The sequence below is a fragment of the Ranitomeya variabilis genome, chromosome 1, assembly GCF_051348905.1.
Source record: "Ranitomeya variabilis isolate aRanVar5 chromosome 1, aRanVar5.hap1, whole genome shotgun sequence".
Lineage (NCBI taxonomy): Eukaryota > Metazoa > Chordata > Amphibia > Anura > Dendrobatidae > Ranitomeya > Ranitomeya variabilis.
The window spans coordinates 574,108,365-574,134,546 of record NC_135232.1 but is presented as its reverse complement, the minus strand read 5'-3'; the positions used below and the strand labels follow the sequence as shown (position 1 = coordinate 574,134,546).

Sequence of the window (26,182 nt, the reverse complement as noted above, 5' to 3'; positions counted from 1 at the left end):
CTTTATCAGTCTACCAAAATGAAGAAGCCAGGGAGTAAGGCACGTGGGCGTGGGTGTGGAGGTGGAGCAGGGAGAGGATGTGGGGATTCTATGCCTGCTGCGGGCACCGGTGACTCATCATCCCCCACTTTTAGCAGGGAACAGTCCTTCATGCGCAGTTTTTGTAGGAGCTCGCTGTGCCCCGGTGCTACGGGAGGAACAAATTGAAGCCGTTGTCAGATGGATGGCAGCTAAGGCTTTGACTTCAATGAGTGCCACATCCTCTCAGGCACAGAGCACTGAAGAGCACCCATCTGTCTCTTCACCACCTGCCAAATTGCCTAGGCAGTCAGAGAGCCCAGGACAGGAACCATCTCTTCTTCTGTTCTCTGAATCTCTTGGCTAAAAAAAAGGGGGCCAGCCAAGCAGCATTGGAGGGAGAAATGGAAGAAGAGGCAGTATGCAGTGATGCCCAACAGCTTTGTCTCTCTGACTCTGAAGATGAGACTCAGGTGCCACTTTCCGGTGCGTACTGTGCTGCCGGGACTACCCAGAAGAAGCAGTTGGTGGAAAAGGGTAGTGTAGATGATGAGGTCCTTGACCCATCATGGCGTGAGGTACAGGAAGGTGGTGGGAGCAGCTCTGAGGAAGAGATTCCCCGAACAGCCCAAAGAGGGAGAGGGAGGGGGAAGACTGCGGTGCCTGTAGCCTTCACTTCGGCACCCGTTAGGAGCATGCCTCTTCCAAAAGCCAAAACGGGTGCTCCCAAGACTTGCAATGCCTGGTCCTTTTTTGACACAGTTGCAGATGGCATTTGCTTTGTCAAATGCAAGGTGTGTCATCAGAAAGTCAAAAGAGGGAAAAGTGTCAGTAACCTCAATACCACAAATATGTGGAAACATGTGAGGACGAAGCACGCGGTGGAGTTACAAAAACACACTGAAGACCTAGGCCAACCTACAGCGGCACCTACCACCTCTTCAGCTCGTGTTGTTGCCTATTCCTCCAGCTCACACATAGCTGGTTCCGCTTCCTCACAGGATCGCCATGGAAGAACCTCTGGCACTGTTGTCCAGAGACGCAGTGTAATTTCACCCACAGCACCACGTTCCCAGTCATCCTCACACTCCCAGCCCAGTCTACAGCCATCGGTAGCACAGGCATGGGAGAAAAGGCAGCCATTCTCAGCAAACCACCCCCGAGTACAGGCTCTGAATGCTGGCATTGCAAAACTACTGTCCCTTGAAATGCTGTCATTCAGGCTGGTGGAGACTGACACCTTCTGTAACTTGATGGCACTTGCAGTCCCACAATACAATGTGCCCAGCCGCTTTTATTTCAGCAGGCAAGCCGTCCCTGCCCTGCAAAAGCATGTGGAGGGAAACATTAAACACGCGCTACTGAACGCCGTCAGTAGCAAGGTCCACCTCACCACCGATGCGTGGACCAGTCACCATGGACAGGAGCGATACCTTTCCTCCACTGCCCATTGGGTAAATGTTGTGGAGCCAGGTACAGATCGTGCAAGTGGCGCAGGACGTGTTCTGCCAACACCAAGGATTGCAGATATCCAGTCTGTACACATTGACTCCTCCTCATACTCAAGTTCCTCTGAATCAGCGCTGCAGGAGCCGTCACAGTCCACCTCCACATGGACCCGTGAATATTTACCTGTTACGACCGATCTGAGCACAGCCATGGCCAAACGTCAACAGGCCGTATTGAAATTAATTTCTTTGGGGAATCGAAGCCACACAGCGCAGGAGCTCTGGAATGCCATCAAGCAGGAGAGCGACGTGTGGTTTGTGCCAGCGAATCTCCAGCCAGGCATGGTAGGGTGTGACAATGGCCGAAATCTGGTGGCAGCTCTGGCCCTAGGCAAACTCACTCACATCCCATGTCTGGCACATGTGCTCAACTTGGTCATTCAGAGTTTTTTGAGGGACTATCCGGATCTTGATGCACTGCTGCACAAGGTTCGCCTAGAGTGTGCTCACTTGCGGCGTTCCAGCATGGCAAGATCACGCATTGCAGCTCTGCAGCACCGATTCCGCCTTCCAGAACATCGCATCATATGTGACCTACCCACCAGGTGGAATTCCATGTTACATATGTTGGAGCGGTTGTGTGAGCAGCAACAAGCAGTAATAGAGTACCAGCTGCATCAGGCGCAAAGAAGTCGCACTCCGCGCCATTCAGACTTCACAACCACAGAGTGGGCCACTATGAAGGACATCTGCCAGGTTTTGCATGCCTTCGATGATTCCACGCGGATGGCGAGTGCAGATGATGCACTAGTCAGCATGACTGTCCCTCTTATCTGCCTGCTTGAAAGAACACTACAAGCACTAAGGGATGATGTTGTGGAAGAGGTGGAGGATGAGGAGTCACCAATTCCATCTGCTTCTAGACAGTCAGCGCAACATGGTTCCTCACAAAGGCCTAGGCAGGGGCACTTTGTGAGGAGGATGAGGAGGAGTCAATGGAGGAGGAAGACATCTGTCCAGAGGAGGGAGTTACACAATTCTCCAGTAGTCAGTGTGTAGAGCGAGGGTGGGGTGATGCAGAGCAGGCAGAGATCACGCCTCAAGCAGGGGACAGCGTTTCTGCCCGTTGGCAGTCTGCAGCACTTGGTTGATTTCATGCTGCAGTGCCTGAGAAACGATCGCCGCATCACCCACATTCTCAAAACGGCTGATTATTGAGTGTGTACACCCTCCTAGATCCTCGCTACTGGGACAACTTACAAAGCCTCATAACACCGTTGAACCGGGAGCGTAAAATGCGGGAGTACCAAGACACACTGGTGAATTCCATCATCTTCTCCATTCCAACTGAGAGCAGTGCTGCTAGTGCTTTACAAAGCAGCTCAGTGCATCGAGGCAGTGGAGGAAGCTCTGCACAAAGAGGGAGCAGAAGCAGTGCCTCAGCAGAAGGCAAGACCAGTATGGCCCAACTGTGGCAAAGTTTTGTGTGCCCGCCACAAATGTCTACACCATCACAGACGGCTCCAGTCAGCAGGAGGCAACGTTTCCGTCAGATGGTGACAGACTACATGTCTTGCCCTCTCAGTGTATTCCCAGACGGCTCTTCCTCTTCAAGTTTTGGGTCTCTAAGCTGGATACATGGCCAGAGCTTAGCCAGTATACATTGGAGGTGCTGGCTTGCCCTGCTGCTAGTGTATTATCGGAGCGCGTATTTAGTGCCGCAGGTGGTATACTAACAGACCGTCGCATGCGACTATCCTCCGATAACGTTGACCGGCTTACTTTTCTGAAAATGAACAAGGCCTGGATCTCACAGGAATTTGCCACTCCTCTTCCAGATTAAATAATTGGTTGGCAACAGTATCAAGGTCTCCTGTTGTGTTCATGTTTCTACCACCTGAACTGTAATCCCTGGGCTCCAACACCGCCAGTTGCTGCTCAGAAGTGCCGTCTGCACAGTCAACACATGACCCAGTGTTATTGGGTTTCAGTAACGTCAGCTGATCCCCAGCTGTGTATCCACAATGTGTCCTGCTACCTCTACGCTGACACTACAACTTAACACTTATAAAATGTGTCACCTCATACCGTTAAACCGTCCCGGAGGTGGGACTTTCCTTCGTAATGAGATGCAACACACCCGTCATTCCTACCCCCTTGGCGCCGTGCGCCACCTCCTCAGCGTTGTTTGAATCTGTCCCAGAGCCTGCGCTGTTTTGTTAAACCTTGGGCATGCGCAGTTAGCGCTGCCCGTCTTCTGACATCATTTGGTGTCAGGATGACTGCACCTGTGCGGCCACGCTGACCGAGATCCCGCCTCGTAGTGTCTTCTGACTTATTCACACTGCGGGGCTGGGATTCATGGGAATGCGCAGTGCATATCTTCACCTCAGGCTCTCACTCATCTCCCTCCGCCTTCTTTAAACTGTGTGCCATCAGCTGATCCCTAATCGAATGCCACGGCCATGACGCCGCACAGTCTGAAGAAGCGGGAAGAAGATGAGTGAGAGGCAAAGATATGCACTGCGCATGCCCATGAATCCCAGGCCTGCAGTGTGATTAAATCAGAAGACACTGCGGGGCGGGATCTTGGGCAGCGTGGCCGCACAGGCGCAGTCAGCCTGACACCAAATGATGTCAGAAGACGGGCAGCGCTAACTGCGCATGGCCAAGGTTTAACATAACAGCGCAGGCTATGGGACAGATTCAAACAACATTGAGGAGCGTGGCGCTCAGCGCCAAGGGGGTAGGAATGACGGCTGTGTTGCGTCTCATTACAAAGGAAAATCCCACCTCTGGGACGGTTTCATGGTATGAGGGGACACATTTTATAAGTGTTTAGTTCTGCGTTTGCAAGGAGCATAAATAAAAGAGCCACCTTTTCTTTGTGCGGTATTAGTGCTGCACAAGGTGGCTCTTTCAGTTACAAACGCCTGGGGGGGTTATAGGTTCCCTTTCAACTAGTGTGATAGAAATATATATATCATGTAGATCTCACTTGCATGTATACTCCTCTATAATCAAATATATACTTATATGCTCACAGCTAATATATATATTATAATCAATGGTTTAAAATGGCTGACACCAACTGAACTGATATAAGCCTGATATAACCCAGACAGATCATATGGGGTTTTCCACCCCTAAAAGCAGAAGAGAGTCAGATGTTTGGTGACTGCTGGTCAGGTGTCTCCACTTTGTCCTAGACAGAGAACTCGAGTTTAGTTGCTTGATCAGCAGTCATATGAGCATTAATCACAATATTCCATATATGTTTAGATAACCAATGACAGAGGAGCTAGACAATATGATAATTAACTAACCACCCCTGACAACCCCTAACCACTCCTTTCTATGTGAAAATATAAAACTATGTATGTACAATAAAGATTCAGTATTGATGGAATGTTGTTCTGTCACAGTTGTGTACAGTCCATTCTTGATGAGCGCTCAAAATACTCAGTCTAATTGGGAGCGGCCACAGCACACACAGGGATATATTTATCCAACCCTAATATTTCCATAACAGAATGGCGCCCAACGGCTCGGATGAAACGCACACGTGGACCCACTACTGACCGGAACGGAAGCTATGGCTGTGGCCTGGCACAGGGGCAGGAGACTGCGCAGCTCCATAAGTAAGGTAAGAAAATGTTATCATCTTACCTGAAAGTCCCCTGTGCCCAGTCCTTGTCTATGCCTCTTGCCGGTAAGATGTGGTCACAAATTCCCAGGTAGTGTAAAAAAATCCGTAGCCACAAATCCACCCTGGGAGGTGTCTGCTGTGGACCGTGTATGTGTTTGTGTAAAATCCGAGAGAAGAAGGAAAAAGTGACTTTTGTTTGTGGTTGCTGAGAAACAGACCGCAGGAGGTCAAATCGCTCGATAAGTTATTGCAGGATTCCCGTGCATAGGAGGAACACGCAGAGTTCCGGGGCAGGTAGTCCCATGTTCCAGGCACGGGTAGTGATAACTTAAGAGGGCTACTGCAGATTCCCGTAGTGCCGGCGATCCAGTCAGGACGTCCGGACCGGGGTGGTAGATTTCCCGCTTGTTGTGCTTCTCAAGCACTCAGGTGGCCCAGGCGCAGGTGCGTCCAGTGCGATTGGCAGTAGTCTGTTCCCAGCGCAGCCTGCATGTGTCACAGAATTTAAAAGGGCATCTCTCGGATTGTCTATCTGTCTGTTTGTGTCATGTACTATTGCCGCTTTAAGAAGCAGAAATAGTTCTCTTGTCCGAACTTCCTCTTTCTCCGTGCTGTTTAGCAGAGAGATATGCATTGTAAATCAAACTGTCACAGTTTTTTTTTTTTTTTTTCTGACTGTTTTCAGCTGCAATGCTGGGTATGTGTAGTTTTTTTGTGAAGAAGTGAAATTTAAATTGTATCTATCATTTTTTGATGTGACCTACGTGTTTTCAGAAATGTGATTTTAGTGACATTTGATATTATTGCAATGGCATACGGAATAAAGAGGAAGTGTGTCTCTGACTGACAGCCGTTTTAATTTTTAATTTTTTTACTCTCTTAAAGGGTCTTTCTTTTTGCGGCATTTTAAAGTTTTTAATTAAGTTTTCCTCAATCTTCAATCTCTTTACCTTTTTATTTTTTTATTTATTTTATTTTTGAAAAAAAAAATTTTTTCCTCTTGTATCAAAGTTTTGAGTTTTTGGTTGTGAACTAAGTTTTTGAAGGTTTTTCTTATCGTTTTGAGTTTTACTTAGTGTTTTATATACTCATTTTTAGAAGTTTTTTTAGTACTGTTTTCTTTTCTCATTTTTGTGTGTTTTTCATTTTCATTTTTTGCTTTTGCCATGGGGAATAGAGTGGCCGAGCAACAGGAAAGTCAGTAGATAGTGACAGAATACGAAGGTGTTAAGTATGTGAAGATTTTTGGAAGGTATAAAGTACGTGAAATTCATTAGAATGGCAGACTTCAAGCTGCAGAGTGGCATGACGTAGAAAGGAAAATAAGGGAAGTTACAGTTAGCTGATGTTAGATTGCTGAATACTAATACATGGTATGAAGTGGCAGCAGAGCTTACATCGTTTAGATGGTACAGAAAGTTATGTGAGCAAACCAGGAAGTGATTTTTGTGGGTATGAGACAAGAGAATCTGCGCAGTCTGCTTTTAGCAGAATCCATGGTGTAGGTAGTTATTTTTGCACAGTATGTGGTGCGCCCCATCTCTCCCTACAGGGAGAAGGCATAATTGCTCCTCTCTATTATTCTTGTTGTTCTCCTCTATCCTTTTTCTTTTTTTTTCTTTTTTTTTTTCTCTCTGTCAGTCTTTTCTCTCCGCATTCTCTCTTTCCTTTCCTCTCCTCTTCCTCCACATTTTTTTTCTCTTCTCTCTCTCTTCCTCTCTCTCTCTCTCTCCTCCCTCTTCTCCTCACCCTTTCACTCCCCTCCTTCTCTCTCCTCTCTTCTCCTCTCTCTCTCTCCACATTCTCTCTCCCCTCCTACTACTCCTTTGTCTCACTCATCACCCCCTCCTCCTTCTTCTTCCTCTTTTTTCCTCCGTGTTGCCGGCTGGGCCAACGCCCAATTCAAACAATATGGTGCTTACAGCACAAGGGGTCCCTGGCACAGTCCAGCCATTGCCAGTTGTGATATCGGGGAAGGAAGGTGAAAGCCCCCCCTACAGTGGGCAGCCCCAGACATATCAGGCAGCAGTCAGCTCAGCCCTGGGTGCAGAGGGGGGAGGAGTGATATCAGAAGGAGCTCACTGACAGATCCTCCGTTACCTCATTTCACAGTCAACAATATTGTAACCCTTAAGGTTTTACATGAACTTTGATATCACTATGTATTGATAATGTACAGCTTCAGCACCGGTCAGAGCTGCCTACATCCACATTCACACCAACATGAAACTATAATCCTAATCCATCATAGCTTCAGCAAGGGGGGAGACATCCTCACATAAAAAAGCAACTTCTAAGTCCAAAATCAGTCAGTGTACGACCCCAGTACAAGCTATCACAACTATTCCTCTGATGAAGATGAAGAGGGAACATCATACATGCTGTCTAGTACTAGAAAAGAAACCCACAGGCACCAAGAATGCAGGGGCAGATAGAGGCACCGCCATTACACTATGTGCACTGCACTTCAAGTCAGGTGACAATAGTCCAGATCCAGGGATGCATCCCATGCCATTTTACCGAAGAATGTAGCAGAAGCAGTAAACATATGCAGCCAGCTGGAATGATCTCTGGGCCATGAATGAAAATAGAAGCAGGTGATGCACTCTGGCCAATCATGAAGGAACAATTCAAACTTCCAGCAGAATCAGACATACACGCTTGGAAGTCAGGGCCACAGCTAATTGAACAGCTCAGAGAGTGAGCCATGACATGAGCCAAGAAAAGACAGAGTCTGTAAAGAAGTTTCATTGCAGAGTAATGCAAGTATTCCAAGACTTGGGCTTCACCATTCATGACCAGATACACAGGCCTTTGGGCATGGACTGAGACAGCCAATCAGGAAACCACTGATAGTGGCTAGGCCTAGGAACAGGTCAATAGCAGTGGACTGACCCAGAAAAAATGTTTTATGTGTGCCTAGGAGACTGTCTATTGCCGATTGTCACCAAAACTGCCACCATTATAGCACCACAAAGAGCGCGAAGAAGGAAACGGGTGCCGTGCTGCTGAGAATGCTGGAAGGGGAGCCAGAGGTGAAGACGCTGCAAAGTGCCGACCAACACACCACCAGAAGAACCGCTGCAGACTCCAGAGAGGAGACACCGACCTCAATAAGGTTAGCAAAGGGGAGAAGCTATGTCGGAGCAGGAGGAAGAAGTGATGGCAGATGCAGCCACAGCCCCTGTAACGCCCCAAGACCTTGGGTTGGATGCAGCCGCCGGTCTCATGGCACCCCGGGCCTCGCCACGAATGCACCTGCAGGCCCCGTCTTACCACCGCAGCTTCAATCAGCAGGCCGGACCCCGCAGCCGCTACAGTACCCATCATGCCGTTGTCCACAGTAGCCAAAGGGATTGAGTCCCAACCAGGGGTGCAGAAGACAGCCCCTCTCATGGTGACCACTAACCTGAAAGCGCAACCACCCTACAAAGACAGAAAAAGTGTCAAGTGTTACATCTGTGGCAAGTTTGGCCATTTCCAGAACCAGTGCAAAGCACTCACGCCCCCGAAGAGACTGGACCCATGCAATCCAAGAGTTGGTCCAGAGAAACAGGTCAAGGAGGAAGTGCAGAAAGCAGTGAAGTACCCCGTCCATAGGACAGAGGCAAGCAAGCCAGGTCTGCAAGACACTACGCTCCTGACATGTAAAACTTCATCTGCAAGACCAGTACCTCAAATTACCCTTAAAATGGATGGCGTTGTCAGATCCAAAGTGGTGCAGCCAGAAGTGTGATGACACCTGTGGAACTCGCTGATCCCACCTGCCTATCAGAATTCTCTGTGTCTCGCATGGGCATTGATGGTCAAGTCAGACCTTCTCAGCTTACAAAGCCACTGAGCGTGTGCACTCAGCCAGGACACTCTATCCTGTCCCAGTTTGTGGTGTCAAGGAACTTCCACTCAACCTGCTGGGAGCGAACCTACTGCAGAAGCTGAAGGCAACCACAGTGTTCCACGAAGATGGGACAGTGACACTTTCTTCATCCCTGACCCAAGAAGAGTCATGCTGGCGGCCCTACAAGAACATTAACCAACCAATGAGGCCTACCCAAGGAGGTACTGGACGTAGTACCAGAAAGTCTATGGTCTAAGGGACCCCAGCACGTGAGAAAACCTCAAGTTGCCCCAGTACGGGTGTCACTCAAGCCATGTACCCCGTACCCTCGTAAGGCCCAGGCCAGGCCTAGAGTCAAGCTGCCTGTGACCAACTGAAGGTCTACCTGGAAATAGGAATCATTGTTCCTCGCACATCGCCTTGCAATACCCCGCTTTTCCCCGTCAAGAAAAAGACTGTAAAAGGAGAGCCAGCCAAGTTCAGAATGGTATATAACCTGAGAGCTGTGAATGACGCCACAGAGTTTGAAACAATTATGCCGAATCCGCACACTCTGCTCTGGAATGTGCCTGCCACAGCAAAAGTGTTCACAGTGACCGACCTGGCTAAGGTTTTCTTCAGTGTTCCCCCTCATCCGGAAGACCAGTTCCTGTTTGCCTTAATGCACCAGGGGGGACACCACACATGAAAAGTGATGCCACAGTGGGCCCAGAAAAGCCATTCACAGTTCACCAAAGCAATGTCCACAGTCTTCACCAACTGGGTCGCAGAACATGCAGATGTAACCCTGCTACAATACGTGGACAATCTACTCCTTTGTGCAATTGACTTTGACACGTGTAAAGCCCATTCCTTGTATCTCTTACTCTACCTGGCGGAGCAGCACTGCAAGATCTCAAAGAACAAAGTCCAGTGGTGTCTGAAGCAAGTTACGTTCCAGAGACACTGTATTGCTCACCAGGTGAAATACCTGACAGATGACCGGAAGACCACAGTAGAGAAGATGGTCCCTCCGACAACTCCAAAGGTGCTACAGGCCTTCCTTGGTCTAGTTTCATATTGCAGAGCCTGGATCCCTGATGCTTCCATCCTAATGCAGCCTCTGTGTGAATACGTCAGTGTGACCCCGTTCCTCCAGACAGATGTGGCCTTCAGTTCGTTCAAGAAGTTAAAAGGCTCTGTAGTCTCAGCGCCAGCACTAGGCCTATCTGACTACAAGAAGCCATTCCATCTCTACTTGATGAGAAGAGAAGGCCTTGCTACTGGAGTCCTGACACAGCTTCAGGGGGGAAAGCAGAGACTTTCGGACTACTTTTCAGCTTGCCTGGATCCAGTTGCAAGGGGAGCCTCTTCCTCCCGCATGAGAGCAGCAGTTGCAGCACACGCCCTCCTGGACAGGACTACTGACATCAGTGGAAAAACCATTGGAAATCCTGGCTCCGCATGACATCTCGGCAATCCTCAACCAAACCCAGCTAAAACATCTCTCCACCGCCAGGCATCTTCGCCTCCAGTGCTATCTACTCCTGCCCAACAATGTCACCATCTCCAGATGCACAGTCCTCAACCCGTCCACTCTACTCCCACTCCCAAGGGGGGATACAGATATAGACCCTCAGATAAAAAGTCTGATCAAAATCTGCATGACACCTTCTGCAGGGATCTGAATTTGCTCCGGACGGATGACCATGATTGCTTCAGCATCATGCAACAGGAAACAGCAGGACTACCCAAGGTGGCAGAAGAGCCACTGACCAACCCAGAGTTGACCCTCTATGTGGATGGCTCCAGATTTGCAGATGATGAAGGAAGATTCCACACGGGAGGTGCAGCGACCAGCAATCAAGAGATCCTGTGGTCCAGAAGTCTGCCGCCCAGTCTGTCAGCCCAGGAAGCAGAACTGATAGCGCTGATGAAGGCCTACCATATGGCAGAAGACAAGACTGAGAAAATGTATACCAATGTATACCGATTCAAGGTACTTGCATGGCATAGCACACGACTTCGGACCCATCTGGGCTGCAAGGGACTTCCTCACAGCAAGCGGAACAACCGTGAAGCATAATGGAGCCATTAAGGACCTGCTGAACACACTTCAACTTCCAAAAGTGGTGACAATGCTAAAAGTCAAAGCGCATGGAAAACTGAACACAGTTGGGGCACGAGGCAACAACATGGCGGATATGGCAGCCAAAGAAACAGTCAAGGGAAGACAATATGGACAAGTGGAAGAGGTCGTAGAGCCGGACGGCTACTACAGGACGGCTGAAGACAGGAAACCTGACAAGATGACGTCCTGTGATCTGCTCAAAAAGCTGCAAGAGCAAGCCCCAAAGGACAAGAAGGAATGCTGGATGCAGAAGAGAGCAACACATGAAGAAGGAAGGGTATACTAAATGGACTACAAACCCTGTTTACCCCGAAGCATGTACCCTATGGTGGTCCAGTGGGCACATGGGCCCACACACAGATTAAAGACACAGATGAATGATCCGATTGGTGCTTACTGGTTCGCTCCAGAAATCTCCACCCTAACAGCCAAGTTCATAAACAGCTGTCTAACCTGTGGCAAATGCAACCCTGGAAGAATGAAGAAAGTTCCCACACATCGTCTTGCCAGACCACTGTACCCCCTTCCAGAGGATCCAGATAGACCACATCCAGACGCCGCCAAGTGGAGGATTCGAATATGCCCTTGTGGTCGCGGACGTGTTCTCAGGATGGCCAGAAGCTTTCCCAGTGAGGAACCAGTCAGCAAAGACTACTGCAAAGAAGCTACTCTCAGAGATGAGATATGCAGCCATGGGGTCCCAGAAGTGATAGAGAGTGACCAGGGACCTGCATTCACAGCAGACCTCACATGAGAGATCTAGTCAGCAGTAAGGTCAGACTTAGGCCTACACACTCCCAATCACACTACTCAGTGTTAGGCACACTCCCAGAGGCCCAGAAAAGCTGTCACCATATGAAATTTTGTTTGTGTCTAGTCCCAGGTTAGGGGTATCCTTTCCCTTAGCAGCTGATTATGCAATATGATACTTTGTCTGCTTATGTAATTGAAATCACCAAGAAACTTGCTAACATCCATTCTCGAGTTTTTTTCTTCATTGCCAGATCCAGATTCAGTGTCCGGTATGCACTCCTAGAAGCCAGGAGACTGGGTGTTGGTGAAAAAGCTTGTAAGGAGAACACCACTCGATCCCAGATTTGATGGTCCTGTTCAAGTGCTGCTGATGACACCAAACTCTGTGAAACTGGAGGGAAGACTCGCTTGGATCCACTCATCGCATCGCAAGAAAGCTCCCCTACCAGAAGATGACACCCAAGCCAGAATGATGTTGCGGCCTGACCGAAGAGATGACCTACCTGATAAAGACTGCACATCGCTCACTACACATGCTATTGACTAAGAGACTGATTGCAACGAACCCCCGTTAGGGACAGATCTCCTGACCGCCCATTTGCGAAAAGTCTGTATGGAGTGGGGCACAGGCGTTAGGCTTGTGTCAGTTCGCCAACAGCACAAAAGAGTTGCAGCGCTTTGGGACAGGAGGCTAGGATTAGGGCAAGTGATATCTAAGGGGGGCTTGTGATAGAAATATATATATCATGTAGATCTCACTTGCATGTATACTCCTCTATAATCAAATATATACTTATATGCTCACAGCTAATATATATATTATAATCAATGGTTTAAAATGGCTGACACCAACTGAACTGATATAAGCCTGATATAACCCAGACAGATCATATGGGGTTTTCCACCCCTAAAAGCAGAAGAGAGTCAGATGTTTGGTGACTGCTGGTCAGGTGTCTCCACTTTGTCCTAGACAGAGAACTCGAGTTTAGTTGCTTGATCAGCAGTCATATGAGCATTAATCACAATATTCCATATATGTTTAGATAACCAATGACAGAGGAGCTAGACAATATGATAATTAACTAACCACCCCTGACAACCCCTAACCACTCCTTTCTATGTGAAAATATAAAACTATGTATGTACAATAAAGATTCAGTATTGATGGAATGTTGTTCTGTCACAGTTGTGTACAGTCCATTCTTGATGAGCGCTCAAAATACTCAGTCTAATTGGGAGCGGCCACAGCACACACAGGGATATATTTATCCAACCCTAATATTTCCATAACACTAGCTCCAATTAGGCCTCAGCCTACACTCTGCTTCTCTTGCATTCCCTGGTCTCCAACACCGCCAGTTGCTGCCCGGAAGTGCCGTTTGCACAGTCAACACTTGCTGTCGTGTTATTGGGTTTCAGTAACGTCAGCTGATCCCCAGCTGTGTATCTGGCAATGTGTCCTGCGACCGCCATGCTGACACTACAACAGATATTAAACTGCCTCGAGTGCAGGCCTCGGCCTACACTCTGCTCCTCCTGCTGTCCCTGGGCTCCATCACCGCCATTTGCTGTTCGGAAGTGCTGTTTGCACAGTCAACAATTGCTCCTCTGTTATTGGGGTTCAGTAACGCCAGCTGCTCCCCTGCTGTGTGTGCAGCATTCACTCTAGTCTGCTCCTCCTGCTGTCCCTGGGCTCCAACACTGCCAGGTGCTGCTCGGAAGTGCTGTCTGCACAGAGAAAAACACTAGCTCCTGTGTTAGTGGGGTTCAGTAACGCCAGCTGCTCCCCTGCTGTGTGTGCGGCAATTGCTCCTGCTCCCTCCAAACTCACACAACTTCAGAAATTAAACTTGTTCCAATTAGGCTTAGGCCTACACTCTTTTTTTCCTGTAATCCTCTGTTATTGGGGTTCAGTAACGCCAGCTGCTTCCCTGCTGTGAGTGCGGCAATCACTCTAGTCTGCTCCTCCTGCTGTCCCTGGGCTCCAACACCGCCAGTTGCTGCTCGGAAATGCTGTCTGCAAAGAGAAAAACACTAGCTCCTGTGTTATTGGGATTCAGTAACTCCAGCTGCTCCCCTGCTGTGTGTGCAGCAATCATTCTAGTCTGCTCCTCCTGCTGTCCCTGGGCTCCAACACTGCCAGTTGCTGCCCGGAAGTGCCCTTTGCACAGTCAACACTTGCTGCCATGTTATTGGGTTTCAGTAGCGTTAGCTGATCCCCAGCTGTGTATCCGGCAATGTGTCCTGCGACCTCCACGCTAACACAACAACAGAAATTAAAGGGAACCTGTCCACCCCCCCAGGCATTTGTAATTAGAAGAGCCACTTTGTGCTGCACTAATGCTGTATTTGGAAAAGGTGGCTCTTTTAGTTATTCTCCTTGCACACGCTGAAGTTAACACTTATAAAATGTGTCCCCTCGTACCTTCAAACCGTCCCGGAGGTGGGACTTTCCTTCTTAATGAGACGCAGCACAGCCGTTACTCCTTCCCCCTTGGCGCCATGCGCCGCATCCTCAGCGTTGTTTGAATCTGTCCCGGAGCCTGCGCTGTTATGTTATTCCTTGGCCATGCGCAGTTAGCGCTGCCCGTCTTCTGACATCCTTTGTTGTCAGGCTGGCTGCGCCTGTGCGGCCGCCCTGCCCGAGATCACGCCCCACAGTGTCTTATTTATTCACACTGCGGGGCTGGGATTCATGGGCATGCCTGTGCATATCTTCACCTCTCACTCATCTCCTTCCGCCTTCTTCAGACTGTGCGGTGTCATGGCTGTGGCATGTGATTAGGGATCAGCTGACGCTGCACAGTCTGAAGAAGGCGGAAGGAGGTGAGTTAGAGAGGCGAAGATATGCACTGCGCAAAACCATGAATCCCAGCCCCGCAGTGTGAATAACTCAGAAGACACTGCGGGGCTGGGATTCATGGGCATGCGCAGTTCATATCTTCGCCTCTCACTCATCTCCTTCCGCCTTCTTCAGACTGTGCGGCGTCACGGCCGTGGCATGTGATTAGGGATCAGCTGACGCTGCACAGTCTGAAGAAGGCAGAAGGAGATGAGTTAGAGAGGTGAAGATATGCACTGCGCAAGGCCATGAATCCCAGCCCCACAGTGTGAATAAATCAGAAGACACTGCGGGGCCTGATCTCGGGCAACGCAACCACACAGGCGCATTCAGGCTGACATCAAATGATGTCAGAAGACGGGCAGTGCTAACTGCGCATGGCCAAGGGATAACATAACAGCGCAGACTCCGGTACACAAACAAACAATGCTCAGGAGGCTGCGCCCGGCACCAAGGGGGTATGAATGACAGCTGTGCTGCGTCTCATTAAGAAGGAAAGTCCTGCCTCCGGGACGGTTTCACGGTATGAGGGGCCAAATTTTATAAGTGTTTCGTTCAGCATGTGCAAGGAACATAATTAAAACAGCCACCTTTTCCTTGTGCAGCATTACTGCTGCACAAGGAGGCTCTTCTAGTTGCTAACGCCTGGGAGGGGTTAAAGGTTCCTTTTCAACTTGCTCCAATTAGGCCTCAGCCTACACTCTGCTTCTCCTTTATTCCCTGGGCTCCAACACCGCCAGTTGCTGCTCAGAAGTGTCTTTGGCAAGGGTACTCCCTCCTGCCCAGCCCGGTTCCAGCACGCCAGCTGTTTCTGGGTAGTGTCAAGGTCACTTTGCCTCCAATACATTGTCCTGTTGTGTTGCGGTCGGGTTAGCCGACTCTATGGTGCCTGCAGTTTAGGTGCTTCCTATGTGGGCTGTGGGAACTGGCAATCAAGGCTGGTTCCATAGTGCAAATAGGACAAGCTCTCCCTGTAGGACTGTGGATTTTCGGTAACTATGGCCAGCTCGCAGCCTAGCAACTTTTGTTTTTCCTGTGGACCTTCTGCTGCCTATCTGAGTTCCAGCACCATTAACTGGTTCTTTGGAAGACAATCTTGAATAGGTCCCCCTGGTTCCAGTACCGTCAGCTGGTTCCGGGCAGAGCCTTTGGCTTAGGTGCCTCCTTCTGGGTATCCGAGTTCCACCAACGTCAGGTGGTCCTTGGTAGTGCTTTCTGGCACGGGTACCTCCTGCTTAGTATCCGGGTTCTAGTAATGTCAGCTGGTCCTCGGTAGTTCCATTGGCTCTTGTACCTTCGGCTAAACATCCGGGTTCCAGTACCATCAGCTTGTTCTCGGCAGTGTCTTTGGCTCTTGTACCTTCTGCTCCCCATCCTGGTTCCAGTACCGTCAGCTGGTTCTCGGCATTTCCTCAGCCTTCTTGTACCTTCTGCTACATTTCCAAGTTCAAGACACTAAAGACGATGACCCTGAAGACCACCCCTAAGAAGGCGACGACCCCAGAGACGACGACCCTGGAGACGACGACCCTGAAGACCACCCCAAAGACGACGACCCTGGAGACGACGACACTGGATATTACGACCCTGGAGACGACGACCCTGAAGACCCAGAAGCAGAAGAACAAGAAGCTGCAGAACAAAGAGCAGAAGAACATTAAGCATAAGACTAAAAATCTGAGCAAAAGATATCTAAATTATAAGCAGAAGAAAACTAAGCAGTGTATGGGGGTGAGTCCGTTCCTCCTCATGCTGCCCCTGGAAAAAGCCTGCTGCTGCAGGCCAAACTGAACACGGACAAATCCTGTTGTAACTCTTTTGTGACAGGCAGAATGGAATGTGTAATCTTCAAACTTTTATAGATAACAACTACAGGAATGCCTGTCACAAATAAGAATATGATGAAGAAGTAGAATATGAAGAAATATGAAGAATAGTTTAATAAAAAGAATATGAAGAATGTAACAAAAAAGAACAATAGGAAGAAGGTGAAGAAGAAGATGAAAAAGGTGAAGAAGAAGTTCATGTAAAAGATGCTGCTGCTGAGGATGATGAAGAAGAAATTGTCGGAGAAGTAAAATAGAAGGTGAAGAGCATGGAATTAGTGAAACATCAATATCTTACAAAATATAAAAAATCTTAACATAGTCAATATCTTTGTAACTCCGAACTTCTTAAAAAAAAAAAAAAATTCCTGCTATTCCATTTGATTGGGCTAAACCTCTATGCCTTTAATGTCTCCTCCACCTCTCCCAATACATCCTACATTATTCTTAGTTGTTTTCCTTCATGTAGAATGAACCTACAAGGAAAGAAAAGGTTTATTTTAATTCCGATATTTTGGTCCCATTGACTTGCATTGGTATCGGGTATCGGTATCAGCGATATCCGATATTTTTTGAATATTGGCCGATCCAATCTGATACCGATACTTTTGAATATCGGAAGGTATCGCCCAACAGTTGCCATAAGTGTTAGGTACTTTGTCTATAAGTAAACCTGTTTATTTTCCTTTTTATTTCTTAATTTTTTATACCTCACTGTGGGAATAAAATATGTGCAAAAACTAGTCACAGGTCCTCTTTAAATGGAATCTGTCCACATGATTTCACACCGTACCCTCAGCTAATAATGAGACCTGTCAATCATCTGCTGCCACACTGGGAAGAGCCGGCCAGAGGCAGTACCAAACTAGTCCAATCTCTGGCTATGGCCCTCAGTCAGATCTTCTAATTATATTTTCAATGAAAACTCAGACATTCAAACGAGACTACAATGATACATTCAGGCTCCGATTAATGTTTCTCATGGTTTAGGTAGTAATTTCTATCTTACCCTGGAGCATGAACAGGAGAAGCATTGCTTTTAATTAATGATGACTTGCATACTACATGATACAGTTCCTCAAATGATTGCCTTTTCTTCTAGATATCATTTTGTTCCCAGCAGCTGAACCTTTGCCTAATCCATGAATATGTATATGCCCCCAAGCTGACTATCCACGTAGCGCTTCACAAGACATATTGATAAATACATTTCACACCTCCCAAACTCTGTTCTGATGTTCTCAGGCTAGACAACGCCATTCCTACCGAGACTGAGATCACCCAATCTGCAGTGCCTGTTTCACATGCAAGTCTACAGCCTTGTGTATTCTCCATTGATAGCAATCTGGTAAGGGGCCAAGTGGACCACGGTCTGTAACTTGTAATCTTCAATTATGTCTCTAAATATGTTATGCTATGCTAACTAAGTAGAATTTGTTGAAGTTAATGCATGATTTTTTGCATGAAATTCTAGATATTTATATTACAGGACCACCACATAGGGTCTTAGGAGATGCTTTTTCACTTTAAGAGATATCATACAAATTACACATAACTACTCTATGTGTCCCCTGGACCAATGCTATTTTGGCTTATTTTCTTGCTTCTACATGAGAGTTATATATTTATTATACTTGGGATTTTTATAGTCTCTTGTGGACGACATACACAGTAAATGTGGATTGCCTGCTTTGTAACTAGGTTAACCCAATGCACTGACATCTGTAAAATGAGCATATCATTGTAAGAAACAATAACTAAGGAAAGATCAAGCATATACAATAGTTCTCCATCCAACACTATGAGACTTTTGGAGATGTGATAAGCAACAGCACCACAACTGCGCCATATCAAGTCAATTTTTGAGGAATGATTGGGAATATAGATCACCCATTGTAACAACGATTGGTAGACTGTGCAGATCCTTGAGCTTTGCATACACTGGTTATGACAATGACAGATGTTATCAAAATAAGTGCTTTGATTGCTTAAATACTATAAATCCGAGCAACCAGGATGTATAAATAGTCAGAATGCCGGGCCAGTATCAAGAAGTTAGAATCAATAACAAAATAATGAGCCAGTGGGAAAGTCTAAACACAATTCAAGGTCAAGGACTTGAATTGCAGAATAAGTTAGTGTAGCGCAGCAGAAGTGAACCAGAGCAAGTAACACCTATAACTGGCAATTGAAAGCAGAGAGCTAAGGATCAAAATATTGTATAATCCCACTCAAGTCTCACAACAGGGACTTCATGATGCAATATGTTCAGAAAATAAACCCAAAGCTCCCTTCATGGATGGCACTACAAGTTGCAGAATACTTAACAGAATTGCTACCGTGTCATTCCATGTCATACACAATTAAGCTGTGTCACAAGCTAGTGGAAAAAGCAGAAGGATTAAGTACAGATATAGATGTTACTGCAATATTTTTTGTATTACAAATAGAGGTTCATCCCTTAAAGAGAACCTGTCACCTGAATTTGGCGGGACCAGTTTTGGGTCATATGGGCGGGGTTTTCGGGTGTTTGATTCACCCTTTCCTTACCCACTGGCTGCATGCTGGCCACAATATTGGATTGAAGTTCATTCTCTGTCCTCCGGAGTACACGCCTGCGCAAGGCAATATTGCCTTGCGCAGGCGTGTACTCCGGAGGACAGAGAATGAACTTCAATCCAATATTGCGGCCAGCATGCAGCCAGCAGGTAAGGAAAGGGTGAATCAAACACCCGAAAACCCCGCCCATATGACCCAAAACTGGTCCCGCCAAATTCAGATGACAGGTTCCCTTTAACAACAAATCATGTACTGGATACGTCATATGCCGCCTCCCTTATTTTTATGTGGGCTCGCAAGCTGAGCTTGCATCTTTGCTAACATATGATGGCTGTGATAATCAGCCATTGTGTACCTCTAACAGCCAGTCTAGTTTCACACTGCAGCTATGCAGGTAACTGCAACTTCCATCAGATGGCAACAGAATGGAAAGAAAGTAACAAGTCTGCAAGGGCAGACCTGCAGTGCTGCAGCTAAGCTACCACAAGGTGGCAGCAGAATAGTCAAACAAGCTGAGTCAAAACCTAGACTGTCATGCAGTATAAAGGGAAAAAACAATAAGAGTCAGTGGAGAGCCAAAAGGTCAAATATCAGACCAGAGGCAAGGTCAAGTCAAAGCTGAGTCACACACAGAAATCCAAAAGCAATCAGGAAACACTAAGACAAGACAGGCAGGGAAGGAGGAATAGACACTGGCAAGGTCAGAAAGCACATCATAACAAATCAAGGTGCTACCGGAGTTAGGTACTCATGCTGAAGGCAGAAAATATAACTGACACCGCCTGCAGGATGCAACGGAGCTAAATAGCAAACCTGAACCTAGAATGAGGCAGAGCAAAGTTAACCATTAACATGATCAGCCCGGGAAAAGGGTAGACAGGATTCAAAACCCGGACCGGATAATGACAGATAGTAGCTTGTTAAATGTCTCCATCAATCTTTGACAGAGGCATTAACAGAGCACCGACACAGGATCGCACCTTTCGATGTGCCCATGACACGATTGATGCCAGGACTCTGAAGACCCCTTTGCCTATCATGACAGTACTCATGTGAAAGACAGCCTGTGACTGGCTTTCACAGGAGAACATGATTTTTGCTACATACAACAATACTGTGGCATTACTGTGTATAGCACAAGCATTTGGATGATCACAGGTTCAAGTTCCCTAAGCGGATTGTCAAATACAATGAGAAGTTAAAAAAAATGCTCTAAAAGAATATGAAAAAAAAAATTAGACCACCATCCTTTTTCTGCAATAAAAGTTAAGAAAGAAGATTAATTTTAAAAAATACGCATAATTGATGTCAACTACAGAAAGCCTATAAAGATTCAATATATCTTCAAAGAGTTTAGAAAAAGTACAATGGCATTTATTAATTCAACAGATACATCACATTAATAACAAAGGCCCTGCTGAATAGCATTAAAAAGATTGAAGTTGAGAGAATGAGCTCAAAACAAAAACAGGGAGGCAGAGCCTGGATGCATGGGTCGAAATGTACAAAAGTAATAACCAGGCACGGTCATAACACCACACTCATATTGTCATTGATGCAAACAATATGGCCAGTATGTAACAAATATCACTGATATGATTTCCATCATCAGTACAGCTTCTACTTGTCTCATTCTCCCCCACTAATTTAATGTCATCCTTGACATTTGACTTAGTTCCTGTTAGTCTAATCAATCCTTAGCAGCTGTCCTCCCTTAGGTTATGTTTCCACGTGGCGTGCCAGCAGCAGTTTAAACGCAGCAGATCCCCGCTCCACCCAAAGCAAGCGCTGCCGGCTTTTGTACGCACGGTGATTCCGCATGTGTTCACTGAACAGTGTGGAATCACCGAATCCTATACATAGAACTGTGATGCTCAGTCTCGCAAGATAAATAGATAAGCTGCTTTATATAAAGACGCGCCGCATGTGTGTAAATGCAGATTTGCCACCTGCATCTTTGTATCCATAGTGTATATGGGATTTCATAAAATCCCATCCACTATGCTGTAACATTTGGACGCTGCGGATTGGACGCTGTGGCTGTACACATCGTCCAATCTGCAGCAAATACGCCACATGGAAACACCCTAAGTCTTCAGAGATCAAAACCTCTAATTTTTCCTAGCTGTGGGACGTCTAGCACACCCAAGATTCCAGCACAACTGGTACACTGACAACTGCTCCCCCCTGTTACTGCTCTTTTTGGAAGGCGATTAACCCCTTCAAGACCTTGCCCTTTTTCAGTTTTGCATTTTCGTTTTTCGCTCCCCTCCTTCCCAAAGCCATAACTTTTTTATTTTTCCATCAATTTGGCCATGTGAGGGCTTGTTTTTTGCAGGACGAGTTGTACTTTTGAACAATATCATTAGTTTTAGCACGTCATGTACTAGAATCCGGGAAAAAAATTCCAAGTGTGGTGAAATTGCAAAAAATGTGCAATCCCACACTTGTTTTTTGTTTGGCTTTTTTGCTAGGTTCACTAAATGCTAAAACTGACCTGCCATTATGATTCTCCAGGTCATTATGAGTTCATAGACACTAAATTGTCTAGGTTATGTTTTATCTAAGTGGTGAAAAAAATTCCAAACTTTGCTAAAAAAAAATAAAAATTGTGCAATTTTTCGATACCCGTCTCCATTTTTCATGATCTGGGTTTGGGTGAGGGCTTATTTTTTGCGTGCCGAGCTGATGTTGTTAATGATACCATTTTGGTGCAGATACATTCTTTTGATCACTCGTTATTGCATTTTAATGCAATGTCGTGGTGACCAGAAAAATGTAATTCTGGCGTTTAATTTTTTTCTCACTACGCCGTTTAGCGATCAGGTTAATCCTTTTTTATTGATAGATCAGGCGACTCTGAACGCGGCGATACCAAATATGTGTAGGGTTGATTTTTCTTTATTGTTTTATTTTGAATGGGGCTGAAGGGGGGTGATTTAAACTTTTTTTTTTCATATTTTTTAAAACATTTTTTTTTTACTTTTGCCATGCTTCACTAGCCTCCGTGGGAGATTAGAAGCTAGCACAACTCGATCGGCTCTGCTACATAGGAGCGAAGCATAGATCACTACTATGTAGCTGAATTACTGCATTGCTATAAAGTCCAGTGTTCTGGATTACTGCGTTGAGAAACACGTGATGGTGTCTCCGCGGTGTTGGATGTTTTGATCTCCCCGGGGTCATTCACCCTTATGTTTATAGTCTTTTCACCAGGCACTGCTCCTAATAGCCAGTTTCCTACTCCACACTGATGAGGGGCAAATACCCCAAAACAGCTGTCTGTGGATGGATACCATGTTTTGGCATAGGTGGTTTTCCTTTATTAGATGCTGCCCTTCCCGTTGTTGTTCCTTCCTGGTGAAAGACCTGGCTATTCATTGCTTGCGTTGAGAAACACTTGATGGTGTCTCCGCGGCTTTTCTACATGCATTTTCATATTTCCCATAAGGGATGGGGGCAGTGTTCTGGATCACTGCGTTGAGAAACACGTGATGGTGTCTCCGCAGTGTTGGATGTTTTGATCTCCCCGAGGTCATTCACCCTTATGTTTATAGTCTTTTCACTAGGCACTGCTCCTAATAGCCAGTTTCCTACTCCACACTGATGAGGGGCAAATACCCCGAAACAGCTGTCTGTGGATGGATACCATGTTTTGGCATAGGTGGTTTTCCTTTATTGGATGCTGCCCTTCCCGTGGTTGTTCCTTCCCAGTGAAATACCTGGCTATTCATTGCTTGCATTGAGAAACACGTGATGGTGTCTCCGCGGTTTTTCTACATGCATTTGCATATTTCCCATAAGGGATGGGGGCAGTGTTCTGGATCACTGCGTTGAGAAACACGTGATGGTGTCTCCGTGGTGTTGAATGTTTTGATCTCCCCGAGGTAATTCACCCTTATGTTTATAGTCCTGTGGTACAGACCCTGTTATTATGGAGTCTTTAAAGATTAAAAATAATGGTCTATCAATGACTGTACTTAATTCCTGCAGCACTTGGGGGTGTATACCATCTGGGCCCACAGATTTGTCAATTTTACTGATTATTAGACACCACCGTACTTCCTGCTGGGTTAAGCAGGTGACATTTAATGGGTAATTTTTGTTATCACTGATCATATTGTCTGCCATGGGATTTTTTTGTGGAAATACTGATGAAAAAAGTCATTTAACATATTGGCTTTTTCCCCATCCTCAGCCACCATTTCACCTAGACTATTTTTAAGGGGGCCAACACTATCCTTTTTTAGTTTCTTACTATTTACGTAGTTAAAGAATATTTGGGGATTATTTTTACTCTCTCTGGCAATGAGTCTCTCTGTCTCAATTTTTGCTGCCTTGATTTGCTTTTTACAGAATTTATTTAATTTTCTATATTTAGTTAATGCCTCATCACTACTTCCTTTAATTCTCTAAATGCTTTCTTTTTGTCACTTATTGCGCCCCTTACAGCTCTATTTAGCCATATTGGTTTCCTTCTATTTCTAGTATCTTTATTCCCATACGGTATATACTGTGCACAGGTCCTATCCAGGATGCTAATAAACATCTCCCATTTTCTTTATGCATTTTTATGTCTCAGGATATCGTCCCAGTTAATTACACCAAGATCATCTCTCATCCATTGGAAATTTGCCCTCCTGAAGTTTAGTGTCCTTGTAACCCCTCTACTACACATCTTATTAAAGGATACATTAAAACGTATTATTTTGTGATCACTATTACCCAAGTGACCCCCAACCCTTATATTTGATATGTGGTTTGGCCTGTTGGTTAATATTAGGTCTAGCAGTGCCCCCCTTCTTGTTGGGTCCTGAACCAGTTGTGAAGGGTAGTTGTCTCTCATAGTTGTCAAAAACCGATTACCTTTGCTGGAACTGCAGGTTTCTGTTCCCCAATCTATTTCAGGGTAGTTGAAATCCCCATAATAATGACTTCTCCTTGAGTCGCATATTTATCTATTTGCTTTACGAGGATATTCTCTGTTGCTTCCATTAAATGTGGAGACCTATAGCTAACCCCTATCAGTAATTTATTATTTTTCCCCCTCTCCTTATCTTCACCCACAGGGACTCTACATTTTCATTAGATTCACCTATATTATCACGCAGGATGGGTTTTAAGGATGACTTTACATATGAACACATACCTCTGTTATGATCCTTAGTGGTTGAGGATCACAAAATACTCCAGCTAAGTAACAAAACATAGGACAAGCTCTAGAGAGGTGGCAAACTGGACTGACCGCAAATCTGAACCTATCCAACACACTAAAGGTAGCCGGTGAACGTGTCTAAAATCCTAGACGTCTCGAGCCAGCCTGAGGAACTAACTACCCCTAGAGAGAAAGAAAGACTTCACTTGCCTCCAGAGAAATAATCCCCAAAGATATAGAAGCCCCCAACAAATAATAACGGTGAGGTAAGAGGAAGGCACATACACAGGGGTGAAAGCAGATTCAGCAAATGAGGCCCACTAATACTAGATAGCAGAAAATAGAAAAGGGGTCTGTGCGGTCAGTAAAAAACCCTTACAAAATATCCACACTGAGATTTCAAGAACCCCCGCACCAACTAACAGTGTGGGGGGAGAAACTCAGTCCCCTAGAGCAACCAGCAAGCGAGGAAATCACATTTTAGCAAGCTGGACAAGAAACATGATGAATGCTGATAATCAAAAAATAAACAAACAAAAACTTAGCTTGTCTTGGAGAGACTGGGAGCAAGGTAGTCACAAGGAATCTGAAGAGCACTGAATACATTGAGACCAGGCAAGGAACTGAGTATCCAGGTGAGCTAAATAGGAAACCAACCAAGGATAACGAACCAGCTGATGCTGCCAACCTGCAGAAAGACAAAACTACACAGTACCGCTTGTGACCACTAGAGGGAGCCCAAAAATAGAATAGAGTTCACAACAGTACCCCCCCCTTGAGGAGGGGTCACCGAACCCTCATCAAGACCCCCAGGGCGATCAGGATGAGCCGCGTGGAAGGCATGAACCAAATCGGCCGCATGAACATCAGAGGCGACAACCCAGGAATTATCCTCCTGACCATAGCCCTTCCACTTAACCAAATACTGAAGCCTCCGTCTAGAGATACGAGAATCCAAAATCTTCTCCACCACGTACTCCAATTCACCCTCGACCAGCACCGGAGCAGGAGGCTCAACAGAAGGAACCGCAGGTACCACATACCTCCGCAACAAAGACCTATGGAACACATTATGAATGGCAAACGATGCTGGGAGATCCAAACGAAAAGACACCGGGTTAAGGATTTCCAAGATCTTATAAGGACCGATGAAGCGAGGCTTGAATTTAGGAGAGGAGACCTTCATAGGAACATACCGAGAAGACAGCCACACCAAATCCCCAACACGAAGTCGGGGACCCACACCGCGGCGGCGGTTGGCAAAGCGCTGAGCCTTCTCCTGTGACAACCTCAAATTGTCCACCACATGGTTCCAAATCTGCTGCAACCTATCCACCACAGAATCCACCCCAGGACAGTCAGAAGGCTCAACCTGACCCGAGGAAAAACGAGGATGGAAACCAGAATTGCAGAAAAAAGGCGAAACCAAAGTAGCAGAACTAGCCCGATTATTAAGGGCAAACTCGGCCAATGGCAAAAAAGTCACCCAATCATCCTGATCAGCAGAAACAAAACATCTCAAATAAGTTTCCAACGTCTGATTAGTTCGCTCGGTTTGGCCATTAGTCTGAGGATGGAAGGCCGACGAAAAAGACAAATCAATGCCCATCTTAGCACAAAAAGTCCGCCAAAACCTGGACACAAACTGGGATCCTCTATCAGACACAATATTTTCAGGAATGCCGTGCAAGCGAACCACATTCTGAAAAAATAGAGGAACCAAATCGGAGGAAGAAGGCAACTTAGGCAAGGGCACCAAATGGACCATCTTGGAAAAACGATCACACACCACCCAGATGACAGACATTTTCTGAGATACTGGAAGATCCGAAATAAAATCCATGGAAATGTGCGTCCAACGCCTTTTCGGAATAGGCAAAGGCAAAAGCAAACCGCTGGCACGAGAACAGCAAGGCTTAGCCCGAGCACAAATCCCACAAGACTGCACAAAGGAACGCACATCCCGCGACAAGGAAGGCCACCA

At 46.4% G+C, this 26,182-nt stretch overlaps 1 protein-coding gene and 1 long non-coding RNA gene across 4 annotated transcripts in view; both read left to right on the top strand.

The window, feature by feature from the left end:
• Window positions 1–4,481: 4,481 nt before the first annotated feature.
• On the top strand, window positions 4,482–12,999 carry LOC143768802 (uncharacterized). Its single transcript, XR_013214035.1, has 2 exons — window positions 4,482–5,112; window positions 12,068–12,999. It is a non-coding gene; the product is annotated as an uncharacterized LOC143768802 (long non-coding RNA).
• Window positions 13,000–17,693: 4,694 nt separating this feature from the next.
• Window positions 17,694–26,182, top strand: part of LOC143768773 (cholinesterase-like) — a 185,230-nt gene continuing 176,741 nt past the window's right edge. Inside the window, exon 1 of one of the 3 annotated variants that reach the window (XM_077257420.1) lies at window positions 17,694–17,832. The gene's annotated coding sequence lies outside the window, so the exon portion shown is untranslated. Of the gene's footprint in view, window positions 17,855–26,182 lie in introns of all 3 variants that reach the window. The other 2 variants (XM_077257423.1, XM_077257434.1) reach the window with 2 other exon arrangements.